This window comes from Toxotes jaculatrix, chromosome 5 (genome assembly GCF_017976425.1).
Source record: "Toxotes jaculatrix isolate fToxJac2 chromosome 5, fToxJac2.pri, whole genome shotgun sequence".
NCBI classification, from domain to species: domain Eukaryota; kingdom Metazoa; phylum Chordata; class Actinopteri; family Toxotidae; genus Toxotes; species Toxotes jaculatrix.
The window spans coordinates 30,208,432-30,221,007 of NC_054398.1; the positions used below are offsets into that span (position 1 = coordinate 30,208,432).

The window sequence follows — 12,576 nt, forward strand, 5'->3', positions numbered from 1 at the left end:
CTGGCTAATGTACCCAAAGTATGGATGACTGTTAAAACCATCACGTACATTTTGGACAAGTTGGCTGCGTGGAAAAAGGGGTTAGGGGCACAAATCGTCCTGCAAAGATTGGAATATAAAAGAAAAAAGAAAGGTTTGTTTCAATGCAAAGAAGTTAAAATGGTTGATTTTCTATAACTCTGATGTGACTGTAACTTATCCTGGTTTTTCTACAGCTAAACTGATGGCAAGCAAAGACATTCTGTCATTCACTAAGCTGGCAGAAAACGGACTTGAGCTTGCCATCCGTGACCTCAGCACAGACCCGAGCAACATGTGCTACCTGGCCCAAGCTGTTGGTCTGTTGGTGGGGGTTATGGCTGCCACAACGGGCCACAGAAAGTGCGTCTTCCTGGGCATGACAACAGAGGATGTGTCGAAAGCCCAGGCATACAAAAAGAGCTTCGGGGTTCCAGGCGGAGGACACTGCTGAGGTTACACCTGGGGGGGGGCAGCCTGCAGATCCAGGGAAGGAAACATGCCACCTGACATTGTCTTCGGGTGATGAGGGAAATATGGACGTGGCCCCGGGCCCCTCAAGGAAGACAGAGACATCAGCGAGTAGCGAGACATCAGAGGGTGAGGACACCAGCAGCGAGGCCTCAGAGAGCGAGGACACTAACAGTGAGGCATCGTGTAGCGCGGTGGAGTCATGGTCTGACGATGGCTCTTTTGACTATGATGAATATGATTCTGGGCACGTGTCTGAGGTATTTACCGCATGGAGGTCCAATTCCAGGAAAGTGAAACTTACCCGCCGTTCGCTCCTAAACTTTGCCCTCTGTCAGGCAACTGTCCTGGGCATGTGTCTGAGGTACTTACCGCATGGAGGTCCAATTCCAGGAACATGACCTTACCCTATGTTCAGTCCTAAACTTTGCCCTCTGTCAGGCAACTTAAGTCAACTTAAGTAACACTATAATATACTGTAAAGTCATTTTGAACTTTTAGGAACTAAACATGGTTCTGATAAAGATTCTGTGAGTTTAAAATAAATGTAGCAAGAATCCAAATAATTGCATCTGTAGACTGAATGTTTGTTGTATGTGAACCTACAGACGATCCTGTATGTCACTGTCTTCTCTGTCAGCTTTTGATTCTGAAATCTTGCCTGTTTTGTCATGTTTGAAAACCTGTCACTGTTGGAATCCACTGCCTCAGGAAAGCATCCTGCATTTTAAAAGACTCTCATCCCCTGCCCACACTTTGTTTCAGCTTCTCCCCTCAGGAAAATGGTACAGATCTATCAAAACACCAACCACAAGACTGCTGAACAGCTTTTATCCCAAAGCCATAACCACACTCAACTCATCTCTTAAATAAAAACACATGTAACCAATCCACATGCAATATTTGATTGTTTGCAATAATTTTATGATTGTTCATTTATTCTTTTCTTCCCCACTGTCACTTTATTTTAAACATGAAATCATTTTATGACCAGCATACTGCAGCACTTTAGCTGACATACGTGATAGGATTGGAATGATTGAGATTCTTGATTGACTCAACTTCAACAATCTTTTTTTTTTTTTTCTTATTTACTGAGCATCATATTTTGGATGCGCACCTGAATTTTGTTGTATATACGACAATAAAGTATCTTATCTTAAAATCCTTTCAGATGATATTGTGTCCACAAGGTGTCATATATTTAAACACAGTGTAAAAATATGAAATGAGAGGTCAGCAGGGACCTGTTACAGTCACAGCTGTGGCCAAGAACACTAAGGTTGCCCCTCGCCCTTACTAAAGAAACCCCAAGACGTATGCACGAGTCAGTTAAAGTCCTCTTTATTAAACTCAAAATCACTGGATCAAAGTCCAAGGCCAGGAAACAAAACTTAAACAACTAAATTGTCCAAGAAGGTGAAAAACTTCAGAAGCTCAAGTCCAAAATTTCAAACACTGAAGTTCTTACTTGGGGTGAACAAATGAAAAGTGAATCCAAAGGGAACAGAGGACAAATCCCGAAGGTGACAAAGACAGAGAAACAGGTAACACTAAGAGCAGGACAGCAGGTGAACTGCAAATGATTTGGTTCACAAAAGATTAAAAAAACCCTTTAGATTTAGAAGTGTGAGAGATAATTTTTTATTTGAAGTGTTCAACATTACACTATAATCTTAAATCAAGCACAACCTGATCTTTTTTGTCTCTAAGCAGGAAATCTGAAAAAAAGGGGGAAATAAGTGTTAAAATAAGATCCATTACATCTCTCACCCAAAGTCTCATCAAAATAAATCTTATTTTAAGATTCAGCAACAAACTTAAGTTGCTTGATCCAAGAGTCAAACAACAAACTATTGCTCTGACTTCAAGCATGTTCAAACTGTGAAAGAAAAGAAATGATACAACCTTAACCACAGCTCATCATACAGTCCATGGCATTTTTTGATGAGCAGTGTTTGTTAACAGGGCTGAAACACGCAAACTTGATCACCCAATACATCAATGCATCCCTTATTAGCCATATTAATGTCTACTTCTGTGGGCAATAATATCACAAAGACTATATTTTGTTGGCACAAACATATGTTCTTTGAAACTAACTGAAAAATAGGAAATACAGTCAATAAGTTCATGTACATTCTGTAGCCTGAGCAACAGTGGGACCTGCCACCTCATATGCAGCAATTCTGGACTCAAATTCAGTGTCTCATGATGCTGGTACTCAAAAGCAACAATAGAGGAATCATATATCATAAAGATATCTTTTATCAGTCCAAACACTGGGAAAGCTCCATCTACATCTACAGTAATCATAGATTTCCCACTGATGTACTTATTGCCATTGAGGATGTACCATTTCACTGAGACAACAGATTGATGACCTCTATGTCTGAAAAAAATCTTCATCTTTGACTTTTCTCTTAACATGATCAATATTTCTGACAGCTGAGACAGGCCCCGATTCTCTTTCACTGGCAAAAAATTGGATGCTCAATACCTGTTTGATTTTAACAGCATTCAAGGAACTGATTATGGTTTGCAAGTGATTTACAGACATTTTTAAAATTGAACTTAGAAACCCACTGCTTAAAATAACTGTGCTTAGCTTCAAATGACATACACATACTTCTAATTAAAGGACCAAGAGATATGATCTGGCTAGGTAGAGCCAACATGTCATGCTGCTTGGGTTTTACATTGGCTTCAGGAAAAACTTGTTTGAACTGATGTTCAGATGTTGCTCAAACATGCATCTGAGCTGTAATACAGTTTCCAAAGAAATAACAGGAGCAAGGACAATTTGAACAATTTGATTCAATTAACTTGAGAATAAATTTGACATAGTCGTTGTCCATATCACTCAAAAGAAAAGGTAGTATTTTTAAAAGTATTAACATTTGTCCACATGACTGTTTTCATTTCTTGTCATTAGCAGCTAAAGTGCTGACACTAATAGGACATGGCTTATCCTGTATATCTACAGGTGAGTAGGGCTGAATGATTTAACGTTTTCCAATCGGAATTGTGATTTCAGACAACACGATCATGTGACCATCAAAGCTGTGGTTTTTTGCAGTGCTCCTGTCTGACCCAGGATCTGCTGTGTCAACTATTTTATACATACAAGCTGTCTCCCTACCTGCCAAGCTCACCAATCAGAAGCAGCATTCTGCTCCTTGACAGGTCACGCTAAACAATCAGTATAACCTGCTCCTTAATTTCTGAAATGGATCAGAAACAGAGTTACAGGATTTAATCCCAAAGAAAAACAGCACGTCGGCCATTTGGGAGAATTTCGGGAATTCCAGAAACTGATACTGTGCAAAACCTGTCGCGCTAAAGTTGCAACATCCAGCATAAACACAACCAATTTATACTGGCGCTTAAAAATCACCACAGGCATTTGCATGATGAAAAAGTCCCTCCACACCTGCTTCAGCCAGGTTGCCATCCCACAGCTGTATGCGGAGTGTAAAGAAAAAGTGCAAACAGAGCTGAAAAATGTGGAGAATTATGCCACAACTACTGACATGTGGTTAAGCAGAACGACCGAGCCATATCTTAGTTTGACCATGCATTTCGCAAATGACAACTCTGAGTTGAAAAGCTGCTGCCTGCAGACAGCAGACTTTCCCACTGACCACACCGGACAGAATATTGCCCCGGGACTGAGAGAGTGTCTGTCAAGCTGGGGTCAGAATTGACGTGCAACATTTGGGTGCTGCTGAGCCATAAATGAATGACTCACCTATTTTAATGTCTGACATTTTTCAGAAGGGAAGAACCAGGGTAATTTTATTTTAGTAAGAGTCTTATTTCATTACCACCACTTTTTAATTTCACTGACTGTAAAAAGATAGTCCAGGTTTCTTAATATAGGGTTGAATAAAGTACTTTAACTGCTGCTATAGATGTTGATAAGCTAGCTCCCTTGAGCCATAAAAGACTGACCTTGACCTATACCTACGTGAGTGTAAGGCTGTTGGGCAAGATCATTTGGTAATTGTTGAATTTTGTTTTTCTTTGTTTTTCTTAAAAATAATAAAAAAGAAACATTTTTTTTATTATTTTGTATTTTATTTAACTTAACACAAGGATTTTTTTGCACTACTTTAAGTTAAGACAGTCAAAGATGCTCTTTTAGTTCATTAGAGTGCATTCGAGTAATGGCATTTAATGTTTTAATTGTATGATGTTATTTTTTGTCATGTTTGTAAATGTTACTGTATATTGTGAATATTGCACTGAAGCCTGATTTGAAGAAAATTGTGAATCAAATCAAAATCATATCTGCCAGAAAAATCGCAATTAGAACTTTTCCCAAAATTGTTCAGCCCTACAGGTGAGTAAGGAAAATTTAGAGAAGCTGAGTTAATCTCATCTAATTCTACCTGTCCTATCTTGGGACGACCAACCCTGAAGCGTATCAATGAGGTGCTAACACGCTGGAACAGCACATATGAAAAGCTGTCAAGGCTACATGATGAGAGGGAACCAGTGTGGGTATCTCTGGCCTCTCTAAAAACAGGTTTGACTCCACTTACAGCTGATGAGTATACCATCATAGGAGAAACACTTCTTGTGCTTGCTCCTTTCCATCAAGCTACAGTGGAGTTGTCTGAAGAAAGACAAGTGTCAGGGTCAAAGGTCATCCCAATGATGAAAATGCTCTTGCACTAGAGCGTAATTCTTCAACCTTGCACACACAGGCAGCCATACACCTACATGAACACCTGAAGCGTCGAGTCACAGACACTGCTTCCAATCTGGAGTCATTAAGTGTGTTGACCCTAGCAACACTTCAAGACCCCAGATTTAAATCACTTGGGTTCCGCAGTTCCTCCAAGTGAAATGAGGCCATCAGTAGACTGCGGTCAGAATGTGTATCTGTGATCAGACGCACAAATGAGCCCCAGCCGGGACCGTCTTCACAACAGCTGTCTGCAACCACTTCAGGCATGTTATTCAGGATTATTTGTTTGTTGTTGTTTGGAAATCATGTACTAAAATGCCAATTTGTTGTTTTTTAGATAACCTTTGGCAACATCTCGACATCGAAGTGGGCAAGCAGACCAAAAGTGTCACAGCTGATGCCATCCAAGATGTGCAGATACCTGGCAGAGGGCAATATTGCCAGGTCCCAGGATCCTATGAGATACTGGGACAACTAAAAGACAATCTATCCAAACCTCTTCCGGCTTTCCTTATAATTTCTCTGCACTCCAGCCTCATCTGTACCATGTGAGCAGGTGTTTTCTACAGCTGGAGAAGTTGTATCAAAAAAGCGTAACAGACTCAATTTCAAAACATTGGAAAAACTTATTTTTTTGAATAAAAATTTGTAAAAAAAAATAAAATAAAATAAATCCCAGTCCACAAGCATCCTCATTCACAACACGTTCACTTAGATTTTCACGTTATGATACATGTTCACATTATTTATTGACTGTATCTAAAAAAAGATATTTTAAATTTAAATGAAGATATGAAATAATACAATATAAGATACAATGACTTAAATTATATTATTGTATATATTAGATCATCAAATCAGTGTCAGTTGAGTCTGTCAACTGGGTTGCCTGTAGGGATTTTTAAGGTCCAGCAGGTGTCAGTATTCAATGACACAGTATTGACACAGTATCAATACAGTGTTGCAATGTGTCGAAACGCTTCATGGCGCCTCATCTACCCATCACTATTTTTTTCCGAAATTTGAAAACAGTCCTACCAGCTGCGTTGTTTGATAAGGTTGTTGATTTTACCACGAGAGCCCAACTAGCCCAACATACCAAAGGTAAAGAAAGGCAAAGCAAGAAATTTTGCAATCTCCAACACAAGACAATTAACTCTAACAAAGCAGGAACATCAAAAGGGGAACAGGAGGCAAACCAACACACAAAAACAGACAGATGGGTGAAGAACCTATCTGACAGGGAACTTAGGGAGATGCACGGTAATTCTGAATACAAGCGACTACCATGCTAAAGTGGCCACTCTACTAAATGACACAAACACATGAAATATTGAAACAAGATCCTTCCAGTGGGTACAAAAGGAAGGTCATTGAATGCCTCCAAAAACTACAACAAGATGGAGCCCTTGACCGACCTCAGTACCTCCGTCTCTATCCTCAGGACACCATTCCATGTCTGTATGTACTCCCCAAAGTCCATAAGGAAGGGACACCACTCAGACCCATTGTAAGCAGCATCAACTCAGTAACTTACAATATCACTAAGCATGTAGCCAACATCTTAGCCCCCCTGGTTGGGAACACACCACATCATGTTCAAAACTCATTAGACTTTGTGAACAAAATCAAAGGCTTGAAAATGGCACAAGGGGAAACCACGGTGTCATATGATGTGACCTCCTTATTCACCTGTATTCCAACCATGGAGGCAGTGGATACCGTGAGGAAACACTTGGAACAAGACAACACATTACATAACAGAACCAATCTCACACCAAACCAGATTTGCCAGTTACTAGATTTATGCCTCAACACCACATATTTCCAGTTTAACAGCAAATTCTACAGACAAAAGCACGGCTGTGCTATGGGCTCACCTGTGTCCCCTATTGTGGCCAATCTTTACATGGAAATGGTAGAACAAAAGGCCCTCAACTCATTCAAAGGTACACCTCCAAGCCACTGGTTTAGGTATGTGGATGGCACATGGGTGAAGATCAAAACCCAAGATTTACAAGCCTTCACTGAACACATCAACTCTGTGGACAAAAACATCAAGTTCACAAGAGAAGATGTCAAAGACAACTACCTACCATTCCTGGACTGTGATGTTCACGTGGCTGAGGACAGGAGCCTCCACATTGGGGTATACAGGAAGCCCACACACACAGATCAATACCTACTCTTTGACTCACATCATCCACTGGAGCACAAACTGGGAGTTATCAGAACCTTGCAACACAGGGCTGACAACATACCAACCTCCACTCGGGCCCAAGCAGACGAACATAAACATATAAAGGGAGCTCTGAAAACTTGTGGCTATCCGAGTTGGACTTTTGGCAAAACAATAACACGCTCCAGAAAGAATACCAACACGGAGGATGCTGAGAAAATGAAAGATAAACGCAAAAACATTGTCATTCCATACGTGTCTGGGGTCTCAGAGAAACTCAGGAGGATTTTTAACAAACATCAAATCCCTGTATGTTTCAAACCCAGCAACACTCTCAGACAGAAACTGGTACACCCCAAAGACAAGATACCACACAATCAAAAAAGCAACCTAATATATGCGGTCAAATGCAGTGAAGAATGCAAAGACCTATATATTGGAGAAACAAAACAACCTTTGAACAAACGCATGTCCCAACACAGACGGGCAAACTCCTCAGGTCCAGTCTCAGCTGTCTACTCCCATCTAAAGGAAAAGGCACACTCCTTTGAAGACAGCAATGTTAAAATCTTGGACAGGGAGGACAGATGGTTTGAAAGAGGAGTCAAAGAAGCCATCTATGTTAAAGTGGAGAAGCCTTCACTAAACAGAGGAGGGGGTCTGTGACACCACCTATCCCCCATTTACAATGTAGCCCTTTCATATGTACCCAGGAGAGTAAACAACCTCAGACGACTCTCAACGAGCGTCATCCACCAGGGACTCACCTGACCCTAACGACTGTCATTCACACAAGATAGAAACAGGGGCACAGGGGCCTGACGACTGTTGTTCACTGGGGACCACAACAATGGTCAGGTGAAACCAGTACTTTCACAGGTACTTTGGTGGACCCACCCACAAGAGGTTAAATACCTGGGTCTTACTCCACTTTCTTGGTCAGACTAGTGCGGACTAGAAAGACCATGGCATACGAACTGATGAAGCCCCTTGGATAAGAGGCGAAACGTCTTCCCAGACAAATATAAGTCCAGTTGCCTTCGAATCAATTTGAGAAAGAGATTGTCAGGTTTTGTGTTCTTTTGTACTTTGTTTATTTGATCTTCACCTTGCTGCCCTGTCTTTGAGTTTGTTGTTTTTCCTCGTAAGAGTGATTTTGTGTTTCCTCGGTTGAGTGATTTTATGTTCTTCTTTTGGTATTTTGTTTCCTTGCGTTTTCCCCGTTTGGGTGATTATTATTTGCTACTTTGTTTAATTAAAACTTTCTTTTTGATTCTGCTCCCTGGAGTCTTGCTTTTGGGTTCTTTGCTCAGTCGTGACATACTGTACTCGTGACACTCAATATAATATAAACACAAGGGGCAGGATACTCAGCTGCAGGTCAAGAAATCTCTCAGCCTCAAACAAATGTGTTCAGGGAGAAAATATCCTCTTACTCTGGAAAACAAAGGGCTGATTCAGCATTTATTTAAATAATCACACATAAGGTACAAAAATATCAGTTGTAAGGCGACATTCAACAAAACCAAGACCACATCGACCGATCACTATCATTAGATGAACAAAACATGAGGTGTCTGCCTTTGCTGGCTGTGGGTCATGAATGTATATTAAACAAGTTTTTATTGACAATATAAATCTCATAAGAAATCAATAATATATGGTTCAAACATTTATAGTTGTGTGAAGTATATTGTAAATCTTTTCAGGAATGATGATCTTTTTGAATCTAAAGAGCTTTATTGGAATCAGCTTTACTATACTTTCATATGTTTTGGATGGTCAGGGTCTTATTTTAAGAAAAAATAAAGTAAGAAAGTTAGAACAGAAAGGAGATAATGACAGTGGTCAGCATCCTGAGGACAAAGGGCTGAAGGCTTGGTTAAATCCACTTGACAAAGATTTATCTCTGTACTTCAGAAGGTCAGATTCAGAATTGATTTTCTTGACTCCATGTTTCCAAAGGAACAACTCTAGAAACACTAAATGATTTCCCGAAGTACATGACACCATAGATGATCTGATACACAGAGAAAACTATGAGATCCTCTGGTTAATGCACCTGTTCACATTTTTATCTCCCTTATCAATAAAACCTCTGCCTGAGATCATCTCTCTTCCATATGTCAGACCTGCTGCTGTTAGTCAGGACAAACCTCATTCAACCTCTGATGCTTTAACCTCCAAATGATATTGAAATGCTTTATTCTGGAATTCAACCCTTTTAGTTTATCAGGCTCAGCACTGAACCACATTACCCTCATTTTTTTCTGGTTTCTATGAAGTGAAAGGTCATCAGATGTGACAAATTTAATGTGACTCTTGCTGCAGGAGGTTGTTAAAAGGACGAGACAGAGAGAGAAAAACCAAAGCTAATATCAGAGTGTGAAAGTACAAACATGGTGTGAAACTGTTTGGAGCTGCTCATGTTTTCTTCTCTGACATGTCAGTTTTTTTTAGAACATTCACCATGTCAAACTCCTTCCATTTTATAGTGATTGGTTTAACTGTTCTTCAAGGGAAGTTCAGTGACTTGGAAATTCTCTTGTATCCAGCCACTGATTTCTGCTTTTCAATCCCATTTTCTCAGAGACACTCAGTGTTGTTCTGTCTTCATGGTGGAGAGTTTCTCTGCTCACTGACCAAAAGCTGGATCCTCCAGATGCAGGTGTATTTATACTACAATCACCTGAAAGCCCTTGGCTGCACACAGGTGATTTCCATTTATCTAATTATGTGACTTTTCAAACCAACTGGCTTCACCATTGATGATTTAGATGTGTCCTGAGTGTTTGTGTTTTAAATTCATAATGATTTCAGATCACATTATTGAGATCTGTTTAACTTCGTAATTAAAAGGACTTTTTTTCTGTGAGTGTTAAAAGAAATTAAATTAAATCAAATTCCCTTTGATTCAATGTTATGTTGTTGTACAACACTGAATCAAAGGGAATTTAATTTAATTTCTAAGCAGGTGAAACACCTGCACTTTAAATCAACAGGACAATGACTTAAACATTTAACAGAAAAAAGAAGAAGAAAAGTTTTAATCCATTTAGATAAGAAATGATAGATTTTAGTGACACTTTCCAAAGTAAGCGAGTTGTTCTCTCTCACACACTCCTCTCTTTGTTCTGGCCTCTTAAATAAGCTTGATAAGCAGTTGCAGTTATTTCTGACCATGAACAGGGCTCAGTAAACTAGACTTTATGTCTGGTTCAGTGTAGCTGCCTGACAAACTCTCCACTTGTTAAATGAAGTGATTCAGTTACACCGACATTAAACAGCTGTGAGCTTCAGCCAGTGGGATGTGAAGAGGAAGCAGCAGATGAAACACTGCTCTTAAGGTGAGTGACATACAGTGGCTACAGGAAGTATTCAGACCCCTTCAGTTTTTGCAGACTTCGCTGTTGTAGATTTAATTTTAAATAGATAAAATCAGCATTTTGTTAATCAGTCAGTATAGATTGAAAATGGGCCTGATTCACATTTGGTTAATTATCTATTTGAAATTTATTTGCTTTTGTAATTTAACAATAGGATGAAAAAATACAGCACAGAAACTTCTCTCTTCACCATCTTTTAGTGGAGAGCGTGGTACAAAGTCATGTTAGGAGCCGACAGTCTCTCCCTCCTTCCTCGTGTTTCTGGGAGAACCTCCCTAGTGTTTCTGGTTTGTCCCCTGTTTGTCTGTGTTCTTGTCTGTGTGTGTGTAGGCCTGGGTGTGGCTGACTTACTTTGTGTCATACCTTGTGAAATTATGTTAAGTTATGCCTTTGTCTCGTGTTTATGTTGTCTCGTGGTTTCCTGTTTTATTTTGAAATCATTGTCCTTATGTGCCTTATCCCACTTTACTTCCTGCCTTTGTCTGGTTTCCCGCCTTTGTGATTGTCTTCCCCGCCCTAATTGTTTCCACCTGTTTCCCCTTACCTGTTGTGTATATATAGTCTGCGTCTCCCCCTGTTCCGTGCCAGTTCGTCTTGTCTTCAAGTCAAATGAACCAGCGTCTGCATCTAGCTCTTGTATCCCACGTCAAGTTTGGTAATTCTTTTGTACTTTGTTTGTTCTTGTTCTGATCAGTGCTATTGCCTTTAGTTTTCATTATTCCTCTGAAAGAGTGATTTTTTGTTTCCTCGTCCGAGTGATTTTTTGTTTGTTTAGATCCTTTGCCTTTTTGAGCCTTTTTCCCCAGTTGGGTGATTCTTGTTTTGTGACTTTGTTTATTAAAGACTTTTGCTACTCAGCATTACGTTTTGGAGTTGTGCATTTGGGTTCTGTCTAAGTTCAGTCGTGACAGAACGAACTGGCCAGCATGAACCCAGCCAACTCTGATCAGTTAGCGGCGGCCATTCGCTCCCAGGGAGCTCGTCTTAATCAGCAGGAGGACCACATGTCTTCTCTAGAGCAGGGCATGAAAACCATCACGGCCGGTCAGGAGGAGTTTAAGGCAGCCCTGACCTCTCAGATGAACCAGCTCTCCGACCAGGTTCAACATGCCTTCTCCATGCTACTCCGCGGAGCTTCCTCCACGAACGCGGAAGTGGATCCCTTGCCCGCCGCCGCTCCAGTACCACCGGCTTCGGAGATACCGGCTCTGGCTCCACGACTTGCCCCGCCAGAAAAGTTTTCCGGTGAGTCTGGAGATTGTCGATCATTTATTGTGGATTGCGAACTGCATTTCGAACTCTTGCCCTCAGCATATCCAACTGAACGAGCCAAGGTGGGGTTCATGATCTCTCACCTCACCGGGAGGGCTAAGGCGTGGGCTACTGTTGAGTGGTCTCGCAACTCGCCGGTCTGCCAGTCCCGGGGAGCCTTTGTGGAGGCCCTCAGGAGGACATTTAATCCCAGCTCGTTGGACAGAGATAAGGCAAGAGAGCTGTGTCACATTAAGCAAGGTATGGACTCTGTCAGTGACTATGCCATTCGGTTCCGTACTCTTGCCTCAGACAGTGGCTGGAATGCCTCAGCATTGTTTGACACTTTCCTCAAGGGGCTATCTGGCCACATCCAAGATCTTTTAATTCCCCTTGACCTGCCTGACGATCTTGACTCCCTAATCTCCCTAGCTGTTAGAACCGATCATCGGCTGCAGGAGCGCAAAAAAAGCTCCAAAATGGCACCTACCCTCCGCCATTCACACCAGACTGTTACTCCCAGATTCGGCTGGCGGAGACCCAACCAATCTACGCCTGCAGGTCAGTGTGAGCAG

General features: G+C 41.0%; 1 pseudogene; it reads left to right on the forward strand.

Annotated features, from left to right (window-relative positions):
- Positions 1 to 554: 554 nt before the first annotated feature.
- Positions 555 to 8,135, forward strand: LOC121182599 (annotated as a pseudogene).
- Positions 8,136 to 12,576: the final 4,441 nt, after the last annotated feature.